This window comes from Hylobates moloch, unplaced genomic scaffold (genome assembly GCF_009828535.3).
Source record: "Hylobates moloch isolate HMO894 unplaced genomic scaffold, HMol_V3 SCAFFOLD_19, whole genome shotgun sequence".
NCBI classification, from domain to species: domain Eukaryota; kingdom Metazoa; phylum Chordata; class Mammalia; order Primates; family Hylobatidae; genus Hylobates; species Hylobates moloch.
In genome coordinates this window covers 21,821,910-21,847,900 of record NW_026652294.1, presented here as the reverse complement: position 1 = coordinate 21,847,900, position 25,991 = coordinate 21,821,910, and the positions used below count along the sequence as shown (strand labels likewise).

At 45.2% G+C, this 25,991-nt stretch overlaps 1 protein-coding gene across 1 annotated transcript in view; it reads left to right on the top strand.

Annotated features, from left to right (window-relative positions):
- The first annotated feature begins 9,144 nt into the window (after positions 1-9,144).
- Positions 9,145-25,991, top strand: part of MRTFA (myocardin related transcription factor A) — a 226,406-nt gene continuing 209,559 nt past the window's right edge. The window contains exon 1 of the mRNA XM_032139800.2: positions 9,145-9,361. The gene's annotated coding sequence lies outside the window, so the exon portion shown is untranslated. The remainder of the gene's footprint in view (positions 9,362-25,991) is intronic.

Below are 25,991 nucleotides of genomic sequence, written 5' to 3'. Positions count from 1 at the left end.
TAAAACTATGTAAACAGAGCCCTAGCTTTTTTTTTTTTTTTTTTTTTTTAGACGGAGTCTCACTCTGTCACCCAGCTGGAGTGCAGTGGCACTATCTCAGCTCACTGCAACACCTCTGCCTCCAGGGTTCAAGTGAGTCTCCTGCCTCATCCACCTGAGTAGCTGGGATTACAGACACTCACCACCATGCTCGGCTAATTTTTGTGTTTTTAGTAGAAACAGGGTTTCATCATGTTGGCCAAGCTGGGCTCTAACTCCTGGCCTCAAGTGATATGCCACCTTGGCCTCCCAAAGAGGTGAGATTACAAATGTGAGCCACAACACCCGGTTGAGCCCTAGTATTTTAAAAAAACTTTAATATAATAGAGATGGGGTCTTGCTATGTTGCTCAGGCTAGTCTGGAACTCCTGGGTTCAAGCCATCATCCCACTTCGGTCTCCCAAAATGCTGGCATTACAGGTATGGGCCACCTTGCTTGGCCACAGAGCCCTAGCATTTTAACACCTCACTTATACATTTAATTCACTTCCAAAGATATTTGCTGAGTGCTTACTACATTTGAAGAAATTGTTAGCAGTTTAAAGGTTATGGGCATATTTTTTAAAAAAATTATTGCCCTTTCTCAAGGATGCTATAATGTCTACAGGACAGAGATATGGAAAGTGTTTACAGGGTAGAGGGGAAAAAAATCCATGCCCATTGTTCCCCTCTTGTGAGTCTTTATTTCCTCCTGGCTGGATGACAGTAGTGGTTTAATTTATCTTTCCAGCCCCATTTCACTCTCCTTCCATTCCAACTGACAAACTACCAGGTGAATCTTAAGACAGTCTGGATTCTGTTTTCCAGAACGTAATGCCTCCTTTACCATGGCGTTCTTTTTACAACAGGGCCTCAGCAAACTTTCAAACCTTATCTCTCAAACAAACCAGATGACTCCCTTGCTCACACATGTCCTCTGTTTTCCTTCCTCCGCGTTATTACTCATAGTGTTTCCTAAGTTGGAGTGCCCCACCTCATTACTGCCTGTCAAACATAAGCTCTTTCACGTGTGGCCTCAGTGGGTTCTCCACCAGACAGGAACACTCCCTTCCTAGATCAGACCTCATTCTACTGTACTTTCAGCATTGTTTGTGTTAGCATCATTTCATGGACCCTGTTCTTGATTGTGGCAAAGCTGATCTATTTCACTTTTTTGTATTTCCTCTAGTTCCTTGTATGTAGCCAACAAATGTTTATTGAATTACACCCAGGATCTTATTGATTGATTGATTGAATGATTGATTGATTGAGACAGAGTCTTATTCCATCACCCAGGTTGGAGTGCAGTGGTGCGATCTTGGCTCACTAACAGGCTCCATCTCCCAGGTTCAAGCGATTCTCCTGCCTCAGCCTCCCGAGTAGCTGGGATTACAGGCATGCACCACCACACCTGGCTAATTTTTGTATTTTTAGGAGAGATGGGATTTCACCATGTTGGCCAGGCTGGTCTCAAACTCCTGGCCTCAAGTGATCCACCTGCCTCAGCCTCCCAAAGTGCTGGGATTACAGGAGTGAGCCACTGCGCCCGGCCCCAGGATCTTAATTTTAATATCTGTATCCTAGCTTTGCTAGTTTTAAGCTGTGTGATATTGAGCAAGTTACTTAACCTCTCTAAGCTTCAGTTTCCTCATCTGAAACAAGATAATGCACTTGGAATGCTTAGCATTGTGCTTGTTACAATAGGAGCTACAGATTGTCAGAGAAAGAAAAGATCCACCTACATTGGAGGAATATGGGAGGGCTTCCTGGAGGAAGTGGGATGTCAGCTGGGATTTGAATAGATGAAGATAAAAGAGGACATTCTAGACAAAAAGACTAATCTGAACAAAGACTTAAGAAGAAATAGGAAAGCACAGGATGTGCTGAAGACGGAGTTGGTCAAGTCCTGTAAGATACTTTTGGAGAGATTCTCCACGAAGAGAGATAGAGAGGGGAAGGATGGGGGAGTAACTTTTTTGAGAGTATGAATTCACAGGTTGGAAGGAGCAAAATCAGTCTTTAGTGGTTCGCTGAAGGTTCCTGTCATTGGGTTTGCCCCTTTCAGCAGCGGCAGCAGCAGCAGAATCAGTGTCACCAGTGGATAGGTGACAGAATGAAATCAGCTTTTCAGCAAGGTGCAAAGAAGGATGGAAATGGACAAAAGGACAACTGGCTGCTCATGATTAGCAGAGTTAGGCTTAAAGTTTTACATTTGTGTTAAAGAATTAATTATAGAGGCAGGAGAATTGCTTGAATCCGGAAGGCAGAGGTTGCAGTGAGCCAAGATCCCGCCACTGCACTCCAGCCTGAGCGACAAGAGCGAGACTCCATCAAAAAAAAAAAAAAAAAAGGAATTAATTATAGAAATACAAGAGTGAATTTGGCTTAGTGTCAGTTTGTGGGAAAAGCTCTAGAGGGAAGGGGGTGGAAAGGATTGGTTATAAAGTCAGGTTGAGCCAAAGGGTCAGTGCAGCCACTAGATCTGCCAATGCAAATATAAAATGAGGCCGGGCACAGTGGCTCACACCTGTAATCCCAACACTTTGGGAGGCCAAGGCGGGCAGATCACTGGAGATCAGGAGTTCAAGACCAGCCTGGCCAACATGGTGAAACCCTGTTATCTACGAAAAATACAAAAAAAATTAGCCAGGTGTGGTGGTGCATGCCTGCAGTCCCAGCTACTCAGGAGGCTGAGGCAGGAGAATCACTTGGACCCAGGAGGCAGACGTTGCAGTGAGCCGAGATTGCACCACTGCACTGCAGCCTGGGCAATAGAACAAAACTCTGTCATAAATAAATAAAAATAAAAAAATAGTAATAAAAAATAAATAAAATGAGCCAGGCATGGTGGCTCACACCCGTAATCCCAGTGTTTGGGAGGCTGAGGTGGAAGGATCGCTTGAAGCCAAGAGTTTGGGACCAGCTCGGGCAACATAACCAGACCCTGTCTCTACAAAAAAATTTTAAAAATTAGTTGAGCAAGGTGGTGAGCATCTGTACTTCCCAGCTCTTTGGGAGGCTGAGGCGGGAGGATCGCTTGAGCCCAGGTGTTGGAGGCTGCAGTGAGCTGTGATCACGCCACTGCACTCTAGCCTGAGCGACAGAGTAAGACCCTGTCTCCATATACACATGCAAAAAGTATAGTTTAATAGTAGACGTAGGGAGTCAGACCAAGGAAGGCCATAGGCTCACGGTACTGTTTGGCAGTCAGGTCATACCTGAGCACTTTACATAGTTACATTTTTGCTGCAACAATAGGAATGTGTTAGCCCACAGCGGAAGACGCAAATGATGCCTCTTAAGCAGGTGAGTGCACCCATCCCCCAGCTGCTGTGAGTGTTGGCTGCTAAGGGTTCCCACCTGCCCAAAATTTCAGAGAATTGCCCTCATTTGAAGGTACTGGCCTTGGGGACCTTAACTTCCTTAGGGCCCACAACCACTGACATAGACTAGGGTACAAAAAGCTGTCCATGCCTCAAGGTGAGTGACTGTGGTGTTGTTTCTGCCCAGAGCTCTCCTGTGTGCATCAGGCCAAGGAAAGATCAGGCTGAGCCTGACTTGAGTCTCTTCCTTTCTCTGTCTTGCTCATCTTCCTCCCTTGCAGGTTTTTCCTCCCTCACTAAATCCTGTTCATTGGATCTCTCTTATAGGCTCTGTTTCTAAGGGCCCTGACCCAAGACACCTATGGAATCAAATAGCCAGAAAAGAACTGGATCCAGGTTCTCAAACAGAGCTATCATCCGTCATGGCCTTTATGCGTATTTCAGCTGTGATTGTTTGGTTTTGTGTTGGCTTTATTCTCCCTGTGGTCCTCACTGTTAATGCCAGGTGTACAGCCAGACAGTTCAGCAACCCTCCTGTAGAGAAAACTCCATCTCAATAGTTTTTTTTTTTTTAAGATGGAGTTTTGCTTTTGTTTCCCAGGCTGGAGTGCAATGGCATGATCTTGGCTCACTGCAGCCTCTGCCTGCCAGGTTCAAGCGATTCTCTTGCCTCAGCCTCCCAAGTAGCTGGGATTACAGGCGTGCACCACCACAGCCGGCTGTATTTAGTAGAAACGGGGTTTCACCATGTTGGTCAGGCTGGTCTTGAACTCCTGACCTCAGGTGATCCCCCCGCCTCCCAAAGTGCTGGGATTACAGGCATGTGCCACTGCTCTCGGCCCCATCCCAGTAGTTCTAACAAGATGCCAGGACTAATGCTAACTGGACTGTCTTGATCACATGTCTTTCCCTAAATCAATCACTACAAATGATGGCAGGCAGAGGTTGGAGGGCTTTCATTGGTTAGGACTGGGCCATGTGATCCGCGCCCCCCCCCCCCCCGCCCCAACCTCAAGGTGAGTAGTGAGTCATATTCCCAAGGCAGCTACAGGGATAGACAGTGGGGAGGAGTGGTTCTGTTACCAGCAAGGCGTCCCAGTCCAGACCTCAAGAGAGGGTTCTTGGAGCTCATGAAAGAAAGAATTTGAGGCAAATTTATAGAGTTAAGTGAGAGCAAGTTTATTAGACAAGCAAGGAAACAAGAGGCCGGGCACAGTGGCTCAGGCCCATAATCCCAGCATTTTCGGAGGCCGAGTCGGGGTGCAGATCACTTGAGGCCAGGAATTCTAGACCAGCCTGGCCAATATGGTGAAAGCCCTTCTCTACCAAAAATACAAAAATTAGCCAGGTGTGGTGGCACGCTCCTGTAGTCTCAGCTACTCTGGAGGCTGAGGGAGGAGACTCGCTTGAACCTGGGAGGCAGAGGTTGCAGTGAACTGAGATTGTGCCACTGCACTCCAGCCTGGGTGACAGGGCAAGACTCTGTGTCAAAAAAAGGAAAAAAAAAAAAAAGACAAAAGAATGGCCACTCCATAGGCAGAGCAGTGGCATGGGCCACTCAGCTGCTTATACTTATTGTCACTTCTTGATTATATGCTAAGCAAGAGATGGATTATTCATGAATATTCTGGGAAAGGGGTGGGAAATCCCTGGAACTGGAACTGGAACTGAGGGTTCCTCCCCTTTTTAGACCAGAGAGGGTAACCTCTGGACATTTCCATGGTATCTGTAAACTGTCACGGTGCTGGTGGGAGTGGCTTTTAGCATGCTAATGCATTATAATTAGTGTATAATGAGCAGTGAGGATGACCAGAGGTCACTTTTCTTACCATCTTGGCTTTGGTGGGTTTCGTCCGGCTTCTTTACCATAATATATTTTATTAGCAAGGTCCTTGTATCTTGTGCTGACCTATCTCATCCTGTGACTTAGAATGCCTAATCTCCTGGGAATGCAACTCAGTAGGTTTCAGCCTTATTTTACCCAGCCCCTATTTAAGATGGAGTCCTTCTGGTTCGAACGCCTCTGACAGTTTCCCAGAGGAAAGTGGGGTTCCCTTACCAAAAGAAAGAGAATATTTACAGGGAAGGATACAAATAACACATGTCGCCAATAGATCCTGAAGGATGTCCACATGAAGTCATTAGGATAATGAGGCATATGGCAACCATCACTGAGGCCTGATGGCAAGAAAAAGGGACTTAATCCCTATTGTTTTGTGGAGATGGGTCGAGGGTGTGGGAAAGGGGGTGAAGTGGGATTAGACATGTTCTGTGAAGCTTTAGAGGATAACATTAGGATGTAGGGTCAGAGATAATTTTATTACTTTTTTTTTTAGAGTCCGAGTCTTACTCTGTTACCCAGGCTGGAGTGGGGTCAGAGATTAGAGGGAGGCAGACCACCTATAAGAAATATATAAACCCTTTTTTTTTTTTGAGACGGAGTCTTGCTCTGTCGCCCAGGCTGGAGTGCAGTGGCACGATCTCGGCTCACTGCAAGCTCCACCTCCCCAGTTCACACCATTTTCCCACCTCAGCCTCCCAAGTAGCTGGGACTACAGGCGCCTGCCACCACACCCGGCTAATGTTTTGTATTTATAGTAGAGACGGGGTTTCACCGTGTTAGCCAGGATGGTCTCGATCTCCTGACCTCGTGATCTGCCTGCCTCAGCCTCCCAAAGTGCTGGGATTACAGGCGTGAGCCACCCCGCCTGGATTTTTTTTTTTTTTTGAGACAGAGTCTCACTCACTCTGTCACCCAGGCTGGAGTGCAGTGGTGGGATCTCAGCTGACTGCAATCTCCACCTCCCAGGTTCAAGCAATTCTCCTGCCTCAGCCTCCTGAGTAGCTGGGATTACAGGTGCACATCACCATGCCCGGTTCATTTTTGTATTTTTAGTAGAGATGGGGGTTTCACCATGTTGGCCAGGCTGGTCTTGAACGCCTGACCTCAAGTAATCCTCCGGTCTCGGCCACCCAAAGTGCTGGGATTACAGGTGTGAGCCACCACACCCGGCCTAACCCTTTATATATACACAAAATATATATGTGTCTATATATAGTATATAAAACATATACAATTTAAGTTGTCCCGAAAAAGTATAGAGATATTTGTGAGAGGGTGAGGTTGTCTGTAATCTCTGCCATGAATGGGCAGATCTCTCTTCCCGTGACTAATAAAATACACTTGTGCCTCCTCCTTACCTGGGCTTTTTAAGGAGGGCTGTGTCTGGGTGGGTACTATCTGGAATGCCCCACCCTGGTCATGTTTTGGGGAAATCTGCCCCACCCCAATAATTCCAGCGGAGGTACTTTCTCCTCCGAGGCGCACTTCTGCATCCTCTTTTTTTTTTTTTTTTTATACGGAGTCTCACTCTGTCGCCCAGGCTGGAGTGCAGTGGCCCAATCTTGGCTCACTGCAAGCTCCGCCTCCCGGGTTCATGCCATTCTCTTGCCTCAGCCTCCTGAGTAGCTGGGACTACAGGCGCCCGCCACCACGCCCAGCTATTTTTTTCTGTTTTTTAGTAGAGACGGGGTTTCACCGTGTTAGCCAGGATGGTCTTGATCTCCTGACCTCGTGATCCACCCACCTCAGCCTCCCAAAGTGCTGGGATTACAGGCGTGAGCCACCGCGCCCGGACTGCATCCTGTTTTTGGTTTTTTTCTGAGATGGAGTCTCACTCTGTCGCCCAGGCTGGAGTGCAGTGATGCGATCTCGGCTCACTGCAAACTCTGCCTCCCAGGTTCCGCCATTCTCCTGCCTCAGCCTCCCGAGTAGCTGGGACTACAGGCGCCCGCTACCACGCCTGGCTAATTTTTTGTATTTTTAGTAGAGACGGGGTTTCACCGTGTTGGCCAAGATGGTCTTGATCTCCTGACCTCGTGATCCGCCCGCCTCCATCTCCCAAAGTGCTGGGATTATAGGCGTGAGCCACCGCACCCGGCCTGCATCCTGTTTTAGTCACCTGGGATACCCACCTGGCATTGCAGTCACCGCAGTACGTGCCTTAGCATCCTCCAGTTTGGTGTAAGCACCCCCAGGGTAGTGACTGTATCTCATCTAGCTTACCCCTCAGTGTTCTTACTTAAAAAATATTTATCGAATAAATAATTTTATCAGGTATTTTGTGCAAGAATTTTTGCCTTGGGGGAAGGTGCGTGTGACTAAGAGCCCACGAGGATCCCGTCTAACTCCAAGATTCTGCGACCGGCATTGGTACTGAAACTGGAAGCTGATTTATAGTGAGTAATTGGGAATACCCAAGGCCACTTGGACTTTTGCCGCTGTTGGATAGAGCAGCACCCTCTCCCGCCCTCCCTCTGAGAGTTCACCAATGGGCAGTCCCAGAAGCCTTTGAGGGGGAAAAGGGGGTCATAGTGAGAATTTACCCTGGAATGTAAAGTGAGCGGCCCCTTTTCAGTCTTTGCGTCTTCACGCGGGTCCGCCCCAAACCTAGAAGAACGCCCCTGACCCCTTCTTCTTCTACCTACTGTTACTCCTTCCTCTGACTCTGGTGACCCCATCCTCGGACGCCTTCCGGAAAGCGCTTCCCCCTTTTCCACCCCATCGAGTTGGGGTTATTTCTCCTTTTCTGGGCTCTCTCCCATTGCTGGGGAGGAAGGGGGATACGAAGGGCCTGCCTGACCGCGACTGTCATCACAGTGGGCCTGGCTTACCTTGTTTCTCTCTCCCCTTTTGCCTTTCTCCTTTCTCCCTGTTGCAGTCATGGACTTCACTCATTATACATATACATATACATATACATATACATATACATATACATATACATATACATATACATATACATATACATATACATATACATATACATATACATATACATATACATATACATGTTTTTAAATCGGGCAGCCACCCGCTCCCCGCCCTCAGCCCAGAATAGGTTCAGAGAGGTGCCCGGGTTCACTTGCGGAACGTGTGGCCTCTGCGCCTAACGCGCGCCCCTTCACTACACAAATGGGTGCGGGCAAGGGTATAGGATTTTAGAATTCCAAGAGTTGTCGAGGGTCATCCCGTGGAATCCTCTCTTTTGCAGATGCTCTTCCTGGAGCCTTCCGATGCAAGCTCTTGGGCTCACGCAGCCCTTTTCCTCTTCTAAGCCCAGAGCGCTTTCGCTGCTGCTGATCTCCACGGCCTCGGCAGGTAGGGAGGGGCAGGCAGGTGTCAGTGTCCTCCCTTTCACCGCTGGGGAAACTGACTCAGAGAAGCTAGTTGACGGGCCTCGGCGGGGCGGGACTGTAACGGGAATTCAGGGCTTCAGGCCAGAGCGGAATTTATTGTGTCTCGTTTTGGGAAGCGTGAACGTGAAATGATCGACTTCGGAGCCCCAGGCGGAGACCCTTCAGTCCCCGAGAAGAATCGGGATGGGGTCTGGGATTACTCGCGCCTGGGCATTGACCCCTTGGCAACTTGGCAAGGTCCGGCAGGGTCCACCGCCCTTCCCTTCACAGGGTGACCAGACGGCTGCGGCCTCTTTAAGGTCCAGCGCTCCGCCCCCGGCCCGTCGCCGACCTCCTCTCCGCGGCTCAGCCAGTTCCAGACTTTCCTCAGAGATGAGGTCATCTCCCCGTTGCCCATTGGCTGCGCCGTGCCGTCAGTCACAGGAAGTCACGCCGCCGTCTTCGCCTTCTTCGTGCCGCTTCCTTCTCCTCCCGCCCCTTAGTCAGCCGATCACGACCCCGAGCAGGCCTCTGATTGGCTAGCGCCGCCGTCACTTCTCTAGCGGGCAGTAGTCAGGACGAGAGGCGGGCGTGGTGGGCGGGCCCGCAGCTTCCGCGGCTGAGAGGAGCCGGCGGCGGCAGTGTCTGTGGTGGCCGCGGCGGCGAGAGCGACGGTCCCATCCTTCCCACTCTCTCGGTTGCCGCTGGCCACGCGCCCTCCGCTGGCGGCGACTTCTCAGCTCCGTGCGCCCGGGCTGGACAGTGAGCCTCGAGAGGAGACGGGGGCGGCTAGAGCCGGAGTGGGGCGAGCCGCGGAACCCGGCCAGAAGCCGCGCGAGGCGGTGAGTGAGAGTCGGGGTTGGGGACCCCTCCCCCACCGCGGCCCCGCCCCGCCCGGAGCATCCTTTTTCCCCCCCGACCCCGCTGCGCGCGTCCTTGGGGGGTCGGGCGAGGCGGCCCTCGCGTCCCCGGCCCTCTTCTCGCCGGCTTTCTGCTCCTGCCCTCGGGGCCGGAGTCGCAGAGCGGCGGTCACTGTGCCGGGGCTGGGACCCGGGCCGGGGCCGGGGCGGGCGCGGTCGTGCACCTGTGCACCGCCTGGCAGGGCCGTGCTGCACGGGGCGGGGAGGCACGGAGGTCCTCGCCCTTGCTTCTCCGGGGATGTGTTTTGATTGCAGGGACGGGGTGTCGGCCGCTTTCTCTGGGGTCTTGTGCAGACCTTCAGGATCCAAGTGCAGTCCTCGGGATTCCCAGGCAAGGAGGCTCAACTGGACTTTTTGGTGCCAGTATAGCAACCTGAATGCTGCCAGGTGTACAGGGCTCTGCAGATCTGAAACTTGATGGCCGAGAACTTTACCTTGTAAGAAAACGTCTGTCAGGACGCTGATTGCAGTCCACCCTCCCAGCTTCGGGTACCTTTGATACTCCATAGTGCCTAGGGCTGGACCTTTTGAGTCGACTCCCAAACCTGCCACTTGCTAGCTGTGTAATCTTGTGCCTTGGTTTCCTCGTCTGAAAAATGAGGATAATAGCACCAATCGCATACGGCTGTTTGTTGTAAGTGTCGAATGAAATAATTCACGTGAAACGTTTGACACAATGCTTGGCCCATAGTAAGGGCCCAAGAAAATGTTTGCTTTTGGGATGTTGAGAATGACTGGTTTGCCCGTGTGCCTTTAAGCACTAGCCCAGGTTGGCTTTGTCAAGATTTCTCTCTGTTGTCTCCCTGTTATGCAGCGTAACGAAAGGGCAGTTGAATAGTTAACTGCTTGCCAGCCTCTATTTGGCATGAAGTGTGTGTATATACAGGAATGTGGAATACATCACTTAAATATAATAATGGAATTACCCCATGCTTCATATGTTTTTACATAGTTTTAAACTCATAAGACGTCTGGAATATCCACGAGTTGCAAGTTTTTGAGATCTTTTCAGGGTCCTTTCTACATGAAGCTGAAGCCTGTAACATAAGACTTATTGTCAATAAGAAGTTAAAGTTACATGTTTTACTTCAGAAGACCCCCAAAACTCCAAATGTCACTTACGCAGTTTTACTGTTGAAAAGCAGTCATCTCCCGGGGGTGAGGTGGTACAGCCAGCTGGCCCGCAGCCCTGTGACTGCAGGGTGGGGAACCTTTGGCTGGAAGTTATTAAACTAAGTTTTGCCTAATGTCGTTTGCATTTTTCATAGCGAACCGAAGGGCTTTATGTTACTGTTTCTTATTGAAATGATTTAGAAAGAAGCAATCCATTACTGCGTTCTTTAAAAACACCTGCAAAGAAAAAAATATCTGTAGTCTATCTCTAGTGTTTGTTTCAGTTTTTGGCCAATAACTGTTAAGAAGAGCCCCTTTTTAAGAAGGCTTCCAAGTCACATCCACTTGAATAAGTTATTTAGAGTCAAATCAAGAGAGGTGGAAGAGTAATATGTATCCCATCACCCCGAAGTATTTGTTGGAGACTTTCCATGTCCTTAGTACTCTGCCAGATGCTATTAGGGAGTGATTAAAAAGATTATGAAATAGAATCTCAGCCTGTAAAGGGCAAAACCATAAAGTTTGGGTCACCCGGTAGTAATTACAAGTACTACTTAAGGGATGACTTCATTTATTCAATCAGCAGACTTTTTGTTCCGTGTTTGTAATGTGCCAGGTGTTTTTCTAAGGGCTGGGACTATCAAGATAAGTGAGATATGGTCCCTGCTCATGAGGAGCTCACAATCTAGTGGGAGAGGCAAAAAATGACAGATGATTGTAACGCACTGAAATAAACTCTAAATCCAGACTTCACTGGGAGAGTCAAGGGAGCTTTTCCTCTGGATGTATGGGAAGGCTTCAAAGAAAACGGCATTTGAGCTGAATGTTAACTCAGATGAAGGACAGGAAATTCCAAAGAGAAATAACAGCTTGGAAAGGTTTCCTGATAGGCTGGGCACAGTGGCTTACGCCTGTAATCCTAGCACTTTGGGAGGCCAAGGCAGGAGGATCCCTTGAGTCCAGGAGTTTGAGATGGCAGTAAGCTATGTTCACACTGCCCTCCATCCTGAATGTGCAGTGAGACCTTGTCTCAAAAAAAAAAAAAAAAAAAAATCCTGATAAATCTTCTGATAGACCAGTTATACGCCCCAGGGAAGGAGAAGGGAACTAGCATTCCTTGATGCCCACTACATAAAAGCTGGACTTTGATTGTGTTGCTTAAAGATAGGGAAATAAGCCGCAACTAGTTAAATAACTCATTTGGGGATACAGAAGTTAACAGAACCAGGACTTGAATCTCTGACTTAAAAGTATGGTATACTCTTCCTTTTAACATGCTTTTGTAGAGGTAAATATGAAAGAGGTTAGAAAGTTCTACCCATATTATTATTATTATCATTTTACTACATCTATTACAAGTTACTTTCTGTGAAATGTTTCATGTTTGATTTAGTCACTAAGGCGATATAATAAATAAAGCTTATCTTTATATAAGCTTATCTTTATTTATAAGCTTTATATCTAAGGCTATATAATAAATAAAGGTTATCTTTATATATTTTATACTTACAAATTTGGTAATATTTCCTAAAAAGTATGGCCTGTGGGAACATTCAGTAAAAATGGAGTACATTGATAGATACAGATTCTATATGAAGCACTTTACTAACTTTGTTAAACAGGTCTAAACTTTCTTTGAGAGTGCAGCTTAAATACTTATTTAAGTGTATTTAAAAAAGGATTTGTAGATTTACAGCCACTTAATTTACAAACAGAAAATTAGAATTTTTAAGTCGTGTTAACAAAGATTGTTGTATTATATTTCGAGAAAACACTGTGGCAAGCTCATATACTACTGTAAGCTCCCCAGGGGTGAGGATATTTGTTTTTCTTCCCAGCTTCAAAGGCAGTTCTTGGGACATAGCAGGTGCTCAGTAAATATTTCTTGCATATGAGATGAACATGAACAAATATATATTTACTCCGTGTTCTTGTGTGTGTATATATATTCACATAAATGTTAGGATTGATAGTTGTAATTGACATACATAAGGAATATTTTTATTTACTGAGAAAAAGCTTTGGTCAGGAGGTTATATTTCAGGTTTTTGAGAGAGAAAAGAGAAAACATTGATGGGTTATGGATGAAGTGGTATAGGCTTGGGGAGTAGTTTTTTGTAAATGAATACATTTTGGAAGAAAGGGAACATTGAACAAAGAGAATGACCCACTGACACAGTTCAGCAGCTGTGGGCGCTGTTTATATCTAAGGCTTTAATAGAATTTTGAGAATCAAGGAAATAGTCTCCGCTCTCAAGGAAATTAGAGTTTTGGAGAGCAGGTGTGTTAACCATCTTCCTCTGTAACAGATTACCTCGAAAGTTAGTGTTTAAGACAACATTTCTTATTTTTCACAGTTTCTGTGAGTCAGGAATTTGGAATCAGCTTGGCTGAGTGATTCAAACTCAGGTCTCTCAAAAAATTGCAATAATGGCTGGGTGCAGTGGCTCACACATGTATTCTCAGTATTTTGGGAGGCTGAGGTGGGTGGATCCCTTGAGGTCAGGAGATCGAGACCAGCCTGGCCAACATGGTGAGACCCCATCGCTACTAAAAATACAAAAATTAGGTAGGTTTGGTGATGCACGCCTGTAGTCCCAGCTACTCAAGAGGCTGAGGCATGAGAATCGCTTGAACCTGGGAGGCAGAGGTTGCAGTGAGCCAAGATCCTGCTACTGCACTCCAGCCTGGGTGACAGAGTGAGACTCTATCTAAAAAAAAAATTATGTGGGAGTGGCAGCCCATGCCTGTAATCCCAGCTACAGTAAGAATTGCTTGAACCAGGGAGGTGGAGGTTGCGGTGAGCTGAGATTGTGCCACTGCACTCCAGCCTGGGTGACAGAGCAAGACTGTCTCAAAAAAAAAAAAAAAAAAAAATTGCAGTAATATGTCAGCTGAGGTAGTAGTCATCTGAAGGCTTGACTGAGGCTGGTGAATCCTTTTCCAAGGTGGCTACTCACATTGCTGGCAGGTTGGTGCAGGCTGTTGGTGGGAGATCTCAATTCCTCTTCATGTAGGCCTGTCTGCATGAATGCCTTCATGGCATGGCAGCCAGCTTGCATCAGAGCATGTAATACAAAAGACCAAGCTGCTGCATTGCCTTTTATGACCTAGCTTCAGAAGTCACATACCATCATTTCTCCAGTATTCTGTTGGCCACACGTTGTGGGAAGGGACTACACAAGAATGTAAATGGCAGGAGGTGAGGGTCATTGGGGGCCATCTTGGAGGCTGGCCACCACAGTGGGTAAAGTAGAAAATATTGAAAGAAGGTAGTTAAGTGCTGAAGTAGGGGAGAGGGAAGGACTCAGCGTAGGAAAGATTACCTTTGGAGGAATGAAGGAATGAGAAAGATTTAATTCCTTTATCAGATATTTATAAATATTTATTGTGTGTTTACTATGTGCCTTTCACATGGAGGCTAATATGTGGAGGTATACACTGAATTAGGTTCACATGAAATATTTTAAGTAATTTAGGCCAGCGTTGACATAAGGAAAAATATTTTAAATCTATGTGTATGATGAAGTTGGAGTCACTTTTTTTATATTGATGAAAACAGTAACTTAGTGATAGATGAGCAGTTACACAGCATAGGTAGTTAACATAAATACTAGAGTCATACTGCATAGATGGGAATCCTGGCTCTACTTGCTGGCCGTTGTATGAACTTGGGCTGTGTGACTATGATACTCTTGCTACTTTATCTTCTCCGTGACTCACTAGCTGTAAAATGGGGATAAAAATGGGACCTGCTTCATATTGCTGCTGTGAGGATTAAATAAAAATATATGAAGTCCTTGGAACAGCTTTACATGCATGTCATTATCCTGGTTATTATCATTGGTTTTGGGCAGTAGCATAGAACTGTGGGTGAATTAGTTTGGAGTCAGAGATGAATGAATATAGACTGATATGAGTATGCAGAAAGAGGCATTTAAATGTTAACCATTGCTGCTTCACCATCAATTTTTCTATGTCAAGTACCTACATCTAGATAATTTTTATTTTACAAAGTAGAGTGAACCAGTGGCTTTATTTAGTGAATTCCACAGTTAAAATAAGACCCAAGGAGGTGCACAAGTTGCCATTAAGGGTGTCTCTTACCGTCTTGTATCTTTGAATTTACTGGGCTCTCTGTCTGCAGAATGGGTTTAGCTAGAAGCAGTACTTAAAAGAGCATATGCTTCACAAGAGCTAGGGCCCATAGTAAAAATACCTAGAATGAGAACCTGTGTGGCTGAGTTTGAGGGACAAGGTTAATCTGGAGGGAATTTCAAAGGTACAGGCTTGGTGCTGTGGCTCATGCCTGTAATCCCAGCCATGTGAGAGGCTGAGACAGGAGGATTGCGTGAGCCCAGGAGTTTGAGGCTGCAAATGAGCTGTGATCACACCACTGTGCTCCAGCCTGGTTAACAGATGAGACACTGTCTCAAGTAAATAAATAAATTAAGAAAGTTAATTATAAGAAACTTCTAAATCTGGAGTATAGAAGTTTAGGAATTCAAAGGATGGATTTTATGAAACTCCATCAGTTTAGATAAACTCTTTAGAGGCAGTAGTGATCTTCCTAATGAAGATGACTTCCATTTTACTATTTTAGGAAGTAGATTTGTTACCTCAAAAAGAAAGGAAAGGAAATAGAAATGGATTCAGCTTTCTCCAGGTTGAAGTGTGAAATCTCTGATTTTGTACAACAGGAAAACAATTCTGTTGACTTAAAAATTGCCCAGGTGTTTTTTTGTTTGTTTCTTTTGTTTTGTTTTTAAAGAGACAGAGTCTCACTCTGTCATCCAGCTACCACACCAGGCCTGTACCTTTTATTTTTTTTATTTTTATTTTTTGAGAGACAGAGTCTCGTTCTCTTGCCTAGGGTAGAGCGCAGTGGTGTGATCATGGCTCACTGCAACTGGTGCCTCCCAGGTTCAAGCGATTCTTCTGCCTCAGCTTCCCAAGTAGCTGGGATTACAGGTATGTGCCACCACGCCCAACTAATTTTTGTATTTTTTAGTAGAGGCAGGGTTTCACTATATGTTGGCCAGGCTGGTCTCAAACTCCTGACCTCAGGTGATCCACCTGCCTTGGCCTCCCAAAGCGGTGGGATTATAAGCATGAGCCACCGTGCTTGGCCAGTCCTGTACCTTTTAAATGCCCTCCAGATTAACCTTGTCCCTCAAACTCAGCCACACAGGTTCTCATTCTATGTATTTTTAGTGTGGGCCCTAGTTCCACCTCTAAGCTCTTGTGAAGCATATGGTGGGATCATAGCTCACTGCAACCTCAAACTCCTTAAGTGATCCTCCTGCCTCTGCCTCCTGAGTAGCTAGGACAACAGCATGTACCACCACGCTTGGCTAATTTTTTTTTTTTTTTTTTGAGATGGAGTCTTGCTCTGTCACCTAGGCTGGAGTGCAGTGGTGTGATCTCGGCTCACTGCAAGCTCTGCCTCCTGGGTTCAAGCAATTCTCCTGCCTCAGCCTCCCAAGTAACTGGGTTTAAGGCACCTGCCACCATGCCCAGCTAATTTTTTGTATTTTTTTTTTTAGTAGAGACGGAGTTTCACTATGTTGGCCAGGCTGGTCTCGAACTCCTGACCTCAGACGATCCACTCGCCTCGGCCTCCCAAAGTTTTGGGATTACAGGCGTGAGCCACTGTGCCTGGCCTGCTTGGGTAATTTTTTTTTTTTTAATTATTTTTTGAGACGGAGTCTTGCTCTGTTGACCAGGCTGGAGTGCAGTGGTGCGATCTTGGCTCACTGCAACCTCTGCCTCCTGGGTTCAAGCCATTCTCCTGCCTCAGCCTCCCAGGTAGCTGGGACTACAGGCATGCGCCACCATGCCCAGCTAATTTTTTTGTATTTTTAGTAGAGACGGGGTTTCACCATATTGGACAGGCTAATCTCAAACTCCTGACTTCAAGTGATCCGCCTGCCGTGGCCTCCCAAAGTGCTGGGATTACACATGTGAGCCACTGCGCCCAGCCTCTGCTTGGCTAATTTAAAAAAATTTTTTTGTAGAGAAGAGAAGAGAGTCTTGCTGTGTTGCCTAGACTAGTCTCAAATTCCTGGCCACAGCAATCCTCCTGCCTTGGCCTCCCGAAGTGTTGGGATTACAGGTGTGAGCCACCGTGCCTGGCCAAGATTCTTAAAAATACTAAATCCATATCACATGTATGAGGAGAGAAGATAATTAAACTCTATGTCACTGCAGGTGTTAAAGCAGAAATTGGGTGACCTGTCAGGGTGCATTGGGTGGAACTAATTGCTCAAGTTGCCTTCAGTTCTGTGGTTCATGACTCAAGTCCAGTTCTCTCATTGTTTAGTGGGAGGAGGCACTGTGAAATTAAATGATTTGAGTTCCGCAACAGTCCAGGGGCTGAGCCCAGGCCAGTTCCTCACACAGTATTTAAGGCCGGCTCATATAGCAGTAATAGAAGATATGTAGAATCCTTTGAAGAAAGAGTATTGTGAAAATGTCTTTTTTTTTTACTTCCACGTTTTTACTTCTGTGTTATGTCTGGTTCATTTGCTCCCCACTCATTCTTATTGATATGCATTTAGAAATCATTCTCCGTGTAAATGAGAGCTTGTAATGAGTAATTTGGCTAGTTCATTTTGAGATCTGGAGTGTGTCCTCTGTTTGTTACTGAATTTCTAGATAGGTAGGCTATTTACAGGTCTTTGTCCTCTAAAATTATGAGTGGAAATTATGGGTGATTCTGGTTTTTGAAAATCATTGTTCTTGTATTAAAATTTAAAGCATAATGGGCATAATTCAAACAGTTTCTGAACTTCATAATATGACAGAGTAAAATAACCAGTGAGGTAACATGTCCATGTCAAGTTTTAGGGCACAACAGACCTGGGTACTGACAGTTACCAGGTATGTAACTATAGGCTTACTCCTTAACCTTCTTGTGATTCAGCTTCTTCATCTGTAAACTAGAGTTAATAATCCTTACAACATGAGGTCGTTATAAGGATTATGAAGAAATGTAAAGAGGGAAGTAATAGGGGCATCTACTTTATGGTAGACATTGTGCTACCTTATTAATCCTCATACGAACTCTGAAATAAGCGGTAGTCGCAACATTTTGCAGATGAGCAAAGAGAAGCTTCTAGAGGAGCTAATTTAGGAATATAACAGGATTTTTGTTGTTGTTTTGCTTTTTTGTTTTTTTTAGACAGAGTCTTGCTTTGTCTTCCAGACATGAGTATAGTGGTGGGATCATAGCTCACTGTGACCTCAAACTCCTGTAACCTCAAACTGCTGAAGCAGTTCTCCTGCATAACTAGGACTATAGGCATGTGCCATCACGCCTGGCTAAATTTTTTTGGGCAGGCAGGGTCTCACAGTGTTCCCCAGGCTGATCTTGAACTCTTGCCCTCACGCCTTGACCACCTAAACTGTTGAGATTACAGGCATGAGCCACTGTGCCTGGTCAGGATTTGAATCTAGATCTGTTTTTGAATTAAATAATTCTGGCTTCCTACCATGATGTATATGAAGTTCCTAACTTTGCCGCTAGTAAATGTCTTTTCGTGTTCAGTGTCTTTTGCATAGTTGGTGAAAATGTCAGTTATAGTGAGAATTCTTTGTAGTAGTAATCAAGATGTTATAGCTCAGAAAATATTCTTTGCGGTATTCCATATATGTATCTGGTTGCCATTCCTGAGATGGAAAACTATAATAGTAACTTCACATCTTTAAGTTGCTCAATTAGGCCAGGCGTGGTTGGCTCATGCCTGTAATCCCGCATTTTGGGAGGCCGAGGCGGGCGGTCACAAGGTCAAGAGATCGAGACCGTCCTGGCTAACGCAGTGAAACCCCGTCTCTACTAAAAATACAAAAAAAAATTAGCTGGGCGTGGTGGTGGGCGCCTGTAGTCTCAGCTACTCGGGAGGCTGAGGCAGGAGAATGGCATGAACCCGGGAGGCAGAGCTTGCAGTGAGTGGAAATTGCACCACTGCACTCCAGCCTGGGCGACGGAGCAAGACTCTGTCTTAAAAAAAAAAAAAGTTGCTCAATTAATACTTGCCAAATAAGGGCCAGGCATTATGGCTTACACCTGTAATCCCAGCAATTTGGGAGGACAAGGTGGGAGGATCACTTGAGCCCAGGAGTTCAGACCAGCCTGGGCAACATGACAAGACCCTGTCTCTACAAGAAATAAAAAAAGTAGCTGAGCATGGTGACATGTACTTGTAGTGCATGAGCCCGGGAGATCGAGGCTGCAGTGAGCTGTGCTTGTGCCACTGCAACTCCAGCCTGGGCAACAGAGTGAGACTCTGTCTCAGAAAGAAAAAAATTACCAAATAAGAGCATACTATAATATCCATATTTTTAGAATTTTTTTTTTTATCAGTGTTTCAGTATCTTTTAAATTGTAAATGGGGTAAGTGATGCCAGGGTCTCTTGATTGTGGTTAATTTGTACATATTTTCTCTACCACAAAATTTACAGGAACTTGGAAAATTGTCCTTTCCTAATACTTTAGAATGCACTGTGTTGAATTTTGGTGTTAGAGTGGTGTTATCATGGTTGAAACTTTGGCTTTAATGTGTGTGTGTGTTTGAGACAGGGTCTCATTCTAATACACAGGCTGGATCACAGTGGCACGATCATAGCTCACTGTAACCTTGAACACCTGGCCTCAAGCAGTTCTCCCGCCTTGACCTCTCAAAGTGTTGGGATTACAGGCATGAGCCACTATGCCTGGCCCTGGCTTTGTATTTTGTATTTAGTTATATGATGGATATATTTAAAGTAGTCTTTTTGAGTTTGCCATATATATGTATATATATTGTCTTTCCTTTAAAATGTAAAGCAAGAGAAATTTAGAAATTGAAAGTAAGAGTTGGCCGGGCGCAGTGTCTCACGCCTGTAATTCCAGCACTTTGGGAGGATTGCTTGAGCTCAGAGGTTCGAGACCAGCCTGGGTAACATGGCAAAACCCCGTCTCTACAAAAAATACAAAAAATAACCGGGCGTGGCGCTGTGCACTGATAGTCCCAGCTACTCTGGAAACTTGAGGTGGGAGAGAATTGCTTGAGCTTGGGAGGTGAAGGTTGCAGTGAGCTGTAGTTGCACCACTGCACTCCAGCCTGGGTGACAGAGCCAGACCTCATCTCAAAAAAAAGAGTGAAGCTTAGGACGTGCATGGTGGCTCATGCCTGTAATCCCAGCACTTTGGGAGGCCAAGGTGGGTGGATCACCTGAGGTCAGCAGTTCGAGACCAGTCTGCCAAGATGGCGAAACCCCATCTCTACTAAAAATACAAAAAAATCAACCGGTGTGGTGGTGGGAGTCTGTAATCCCAGCTACTTGGGAGGCTGAGGCAAGAGAATTGCTTCAACTGGGAAGGCGGAGGTTGCAGTGAGTTGAGATCATGCCACTGCATTCCACCCTGGGGGACAGAGTGAGACACTTAAAAAAAAAAAAAAAAGTAAGGGTTATTTTCTTTTTTGTCCATTGTTTATGTGATCATCACTTTTTATGAGAAGAAATCACTTGAACTAAAGCTTCTATGCAAGAGCCTTTCACTCTTTAAATTTGTACTCTAGGTTCATGCTCTAAGGTTGTGGCACTGAAGGGAAAGAGGTTGTGCATTTTTATTCTATTTTATTTACTTATTCTGTGTTATTTATTTACTTTTATTTATGAGTCAGAGTCTTCTTGCTCTATCGCCCAGGCTGGAGTGTAGTGGCACAATCTTGGCTCACTGCAATCTCTGCCTCCGAGGTTCAAGCAATTCTTGTGCCTCAGACTCCTGAGTAGCTGGGAATTACAAGCGCCTGCCACCGTGCCTGACTAATTTTTGTGTTTTTAGTAGAGATAGGGTTTCACCATATTGGCCAGGCTGGTCTCAAACTCCTGACCTCAAGTGATCTGCCCTCCTCAGCCTCCCAAAGTTATGGATTACAGGTGTGAGCCACCCTGCCAGGCCTTATTTATTTATTCATTTATTTAGAGATAGGGTCTTGCTATGTTGCCTGGGCTGGTTGTGAACTTCTGGCCTCAAGCAATCTTCCTGCCTTGGTTTCCCAAAGTGTTGGGATTACATGTGTGAGCTACCACACACCTCCTATTTTAATTTTTTTTTAGGGATGGGGGTCTCACTGTGTTGCCCAGGCTGATCTTGATCTCCTGGGCTCAAGTGATCCTCCCATCTTGGCCTCTTAAAATGTTGGGATTACAGGCATGAGCCACTGAGCCTTTTATTCTATTTTATAGATTCATTGAACTATTTTACATTATCTTGTTGATACTTCCTTTCTGTTCAGGTGTTTTTTTGGGGGGTTAGGGGTCCTGGAATGGGAACAGGGAACCAGGAACATAATGTATCATATGCTAGTCATTTGAGATAAATTTAAAGATTTCTTTTACCCAGTAGAAGTTCATAGGATGTTATCGTTCATTTGTGTGATACCTGTCATGAGTCTTTATATACCCTGAGTCAGTGGATTAATCATTTTCCTAGATCAGACACTCTGTAGCATGAATGACCCTTTTTAAAAAATTAATGTTTTGACCTTTACCTGAAAGCTGATTCTTAAAGTGTATCTGGCAGGATCAATATATATGGAAACCGGGCATGACTTATACAATTTGGACAAGCTAATCATGACATTTTATTTTCAACATGTCTAATAGCCTGTTGGGTGCCCAAATAACACTGAGTTAATTATAGTGTAACCTTTTATTCTATTTGGAGAGTGTCAAGGGATTTTTTGAATGCCTTCCAAAATTCACTTTCATGAAGTGAGCTTAGAAAGCTTAGAAAACGCTTTCTAGAGCAGGGATTCTCAAAACTTTACCTTCATGATCCATCCTGCCTCTTCTGGGTACTTATTTGGTTTCCCTACTGTTTAGAGATAGTAGTGATGGGGTTGAATGCACCTGTTTTTAATACTGGCTCTATTGCTCACTAGCTCAGTGATCTTAGACAAGGGAATTAATCTTTTTTAATTTTTTTTTTTTTTTTTTTTTTGAGATGGAGTCCCGCTCTGTTGCCCAGGCTGGAGTGCAGTGGCGTGATCTCGGCTCCCTGCAACCTCTGCCTCCTGAGTTCAGGCGATTCTTCTGCCTCAGCCACCTGAGTAGCTGGGATTACAGGTGTGCCCCACCACACCTGGCTAATTTTTTAAAATTTTTAGTAGAGACGGAGTTTCACTGTGTTGGCCAGGCTTATCTGGAATTCCTGACCTCAAGTGATCTACCCACCTCAGCCTCCCAAAGTGCTGGCATTACAGGTGTTAGCCACTGTGCCTGGACAATCTTTTTAAATTTTTAAATTGAAATAATTTTATTTTGACACAGGATCTTGCTCCATTGCTCAGGCTGGAGTTCAGTGGCTTGAGCACGGCTCACTATGGCCTTTATGTCCTGGGCTCAAGCGATCTTCCTGCTTCAGCCTCCTGAGTAGCTGGGACCGGAGGCATGTGCCACCACACCTGGCTAATAATTTTAAGTTTTTTTTGTAGAGATGGGGTCTCTCTGTGTTGCCCAGTGTGGTTCAAGTGATCCTCTTGCCTCATCCTCTCAAAAGTGCCGAGATTACAGACGTGAACCACCATGCTTGGTGAATCTTTTTGAAGCTCCATGTACTTATAAGATAGTTGTGAGAGGTAAATTCAGTTACCTGAATGTAAAGCATTTAACCCACAATAGGCATTCAATACATGTTAATTTTCATAGCACTCAAAAATTTTCCTTCGTAGCACTAACCACAATTACAATTAAATATGTAATTTTAAAATGTTTTTCTTATAAGCTTTGTGATGCCAGGGAGCATATCTGTCTTTTCACTGCCCTATTCTCAGCATCCAGAATAGTGCCAGGCATGATGTATAGTAGATGCTCAATAAATGCTTGTTAAATGAATGAACACCCCTTTCCTGATTCTGTCCTCCCTTGGCTTAAAGGACAGTATCCTGAACATTTTGGCCTGCTTTGAGAATCAATCACCGTGTTACATAACTTTGGTCTATTAAAGATTGGAGCTGGGTAAAGGGGAGGGCAATGAATAGAGGAATAACAAAGAGAACAGAATGGTATTCAAAGTAAATTATAAGAACATAGTACTCTGGACTTTCTAACTCTCTCTAATCTGGTATCCAGCCCCCAATTCTACCAAAACAGTTTTCATTGTGATCACCGGTAGCTTACATGTTGCTGAACATGTTGAGTTTTCCTTAGTTTAGTAAAATGATAACTCTTCTAGTTACTCAGGAAAGAACCTTGGAGTCATCTTCTCTTTCCGACTTTATAGAATCCAGTTCATCAGCAAATACTGTTAGCTCTGTCTTCAAGATATATCCATAATCTGATCACTTCTTAATCATCTCCACTATAATCACCCACTTCCAAGCCATCTCTATTAGTTTAGTTTCCTGTGACTGCTGTAAGAAATTACTATGTACTTGGTGCCTTACAACAACACATATTCATTCTCTTATAGTTCTGGAGGTCATACATTTGAATCAGTCTTACTGGGCCAAATTCAGGATGTCAGAAGGGCTGTATTCCTTCCAGAGGCTTTAGGGGAGAGTCTGTTCTTTACCTCTTCCACCTTCTGGTGGCTACTGGCTTTCCTTGGCTTGTGGCAGCGTCACTTCAGTCTTCAAGGTCAGCATCTTTAAATCTCTCTGCACATCTCTTTCTCCTGCACTGTTTTTGTCGTGTCTTTCTCTGCCTCCCTCTTCTCTTGTAAGGACATATGATTGGACTTAGGGCCCACCTGCATAATCAGGATAACCCTCCATTCCAAAATTCTTTTTTTTTTTTTTTTTGAGATGGAGTCTCGCTCTGCCACCCAGGCTGGAGTGCAGTGGCACCATCTTGGCTCACTGCAACCTCTGCCTCCCAGGTTTAAGCGATTCTCCTGCCTCAGCCTCCCGAGTAGCTGGGATTACAGGAGGCCACCATCATGCCTGGCTAAGTTTTGTATTTTTTAGTAGAGACGGGGTTTCACCATCTTGGCCAGGCTGGTCTTGAACTCCTGACCTCGTGATCCACCTGCCTCGGCCTCCCAAAGTGCTGGGATTACAGACTTGAGCCACCGTGCCCGGCCCCAAAATTCTTAATTTAATCATACCTGCAAAGACTCCTAGCCCTTTTTGCTATAAAAGGTAACATTCACAGATTCCAGGTATTAGGATATGGATATCTTTTGGGCCATTTTTCAGCCTACCATAGTCTCTTCTCTGTTCGTCTGTTCCACAGGCAAAATACGTCCATCTCATTCCAACATCCCCAGAAGTCTCAACCCATTGCAACATCAGCTCAAGCCCAAGATCTCGTCTGTCACCAGCTCTGAAGTTTAAAGTCTCATTATCTAAATCATCTGTTATCTGTTCCCAAAATACACTGGTCAGACATGTATAGTATAACAGTTATAGATAATTCCTGTTTCAGAAGGGAGAAAATGCAAGGAATAAATGGGTTACTGGTACCAAGTAATTTCAAAATCCAGCAGGGAAAATTTTTAATATGTTTCAAAGCCTGTGAGTAATTTTCTTTTACTCGAGACTCTGCCCTCTGAGTCTGTGGCTCTGGCTTCTGCTTCCATAGTTTTCCTTTCTTTTTCTTGAAGAGAAGCATATATTTGCAACTGAGTAGAGTTTTTGCCCACAGTGTTTAAAAATTGTGTTAAGATTTACCATCGTAGCCATTTTTATGTGTACTGTCCAGTGGTATTAAGTACATTCATATTGTGAAACCATCACCGCCATTCATCTCCAGAACTCTTTTTATCTTGCAAAACTGAAGCTGTATACTCATTAAACAATGACTCCTCATTCTCCTCTCCCCAGCCCCTGTGAACCACCATTCCCTTTTCTGTCTCTATGATTTTGATTACTCTTAAGTGCTTCATACAAGTGGAACCATACAATATTTGTCTTTTGTGACTAGCTTATGTCACTTAGTATAATGTCCTTAAGAGTCATCCATGTTGTAGCATGTGTAAGAATTTTCTTTCTTTTTATGGCTGAAAGAGTAGTTTTATTAGCCTGATTGCTGTATGTAGAATTTTGGTAGTCCAACATCTTTCAGCCTTCTTTTTTTTTTTTTTTTTTTTAAAGACAGTCTCACTCTGTCACCCAGGCTGGAGTGCAGTGGCACAATCATGGCTCAATGCAGCCTCCATCTCCTGGGGCTCAAGCAGTTCTCCTGCCTTAGCTTCCTGAGTAGCTGGGGCTACAGGCATGCACCACCACACTTGGCTCATTTTTTGTAGGGACGGTCTCATTTTGTTGCCTGGGCTGGTCTTGAACTCCTGGGCTCAAGCTATCCTCCTGCCTTGGCCTCCCAAAGTGCTGGGATTACAGACGTGAGCTACCACATCCAGCCAACAGCCTTCCTTTATTTTGTGCTTTATTTGTCCTTTCAGTCCAAGTTGACAGTGTTTCTGCTGATATAACATTATTAGAAACCTTGTGGGTCTCCTATGTATAACTTGGGGGTCCCTGTCATTAGACAAGGGGGTTCTCTATAGAGCTTTTCTGGATCATCCCGTCTCCATTCCTACCTTCTGTTTATGGTTGGTTGAAGGAATTCATGAGTCACACGCCTAATCCCTTCAGCATGACCAAGAGGTTGTCCTGCAACATGCTTGACTTTCTCTCCACAGCATGCTTTTCTTAACAGTGAATTTCCTAATTTTAACATATTTTGTTGGCTGGGTGCAGTGGCTCATGCCTGTAATCCCAGCACTTTGGGAAGCCAAGCCAAGTGGATCACCTGAGGTCAGAAGTTCAAAACCAGCCTGGCCAATATGGTGAAACCCTGTCTCTACTAAAAATACAAAAAAAAAAAAAAAAAAAAAAATAGCTTGGGTGCTGTGGCTCATGCCTGTAATCCCAGCACTTTGGGAGGCTGAGACGGGTGTATCATCTGGGGTTGGGAGTTCGAGACCAGCCCAACCAACATAGAGAAACCCCATCTCTACCAAAAATACAAAATTAGCCAGGCGTGGTGATGCATGCCTGTAATCCCAGCTACTCGGGAGGCTGAATAGGATAATCACTTGAACCCAGGAGGTAGAGGTTGTGGTGAGCTGAGATTGCACCATTGCACTCCAGCACAGGCAACAAGAGCAAAACTCTGTCTCAAAAAAAAAAAAAAAAAAAAAAATTAGCTGGGCGTGGTGGTGTGCGCCTGTAGTCCCGGCTACTCAGGAGGCTTAGGTGGGAGAATTGCTTGAACCTGGGAGATGGAGGCTGCATTGAGCCAAGATCACGCCACTGCACTCCAGCCTGGGCGACAGTGAGACTCTGTCTCCAAAAATAAATAAATCTTCTGTGATCCAGGTAAGCTGAGAATTTCCCAAATCATCAAGTACTGATTTCTTTTCTTTTTTTTTTTTTTTTTTTTGAGACGGAGTCTCGCTCTGTTGCCCAAGCTGGAGTGCAGTGGCGCGATCTCGGCTCACTGCAAG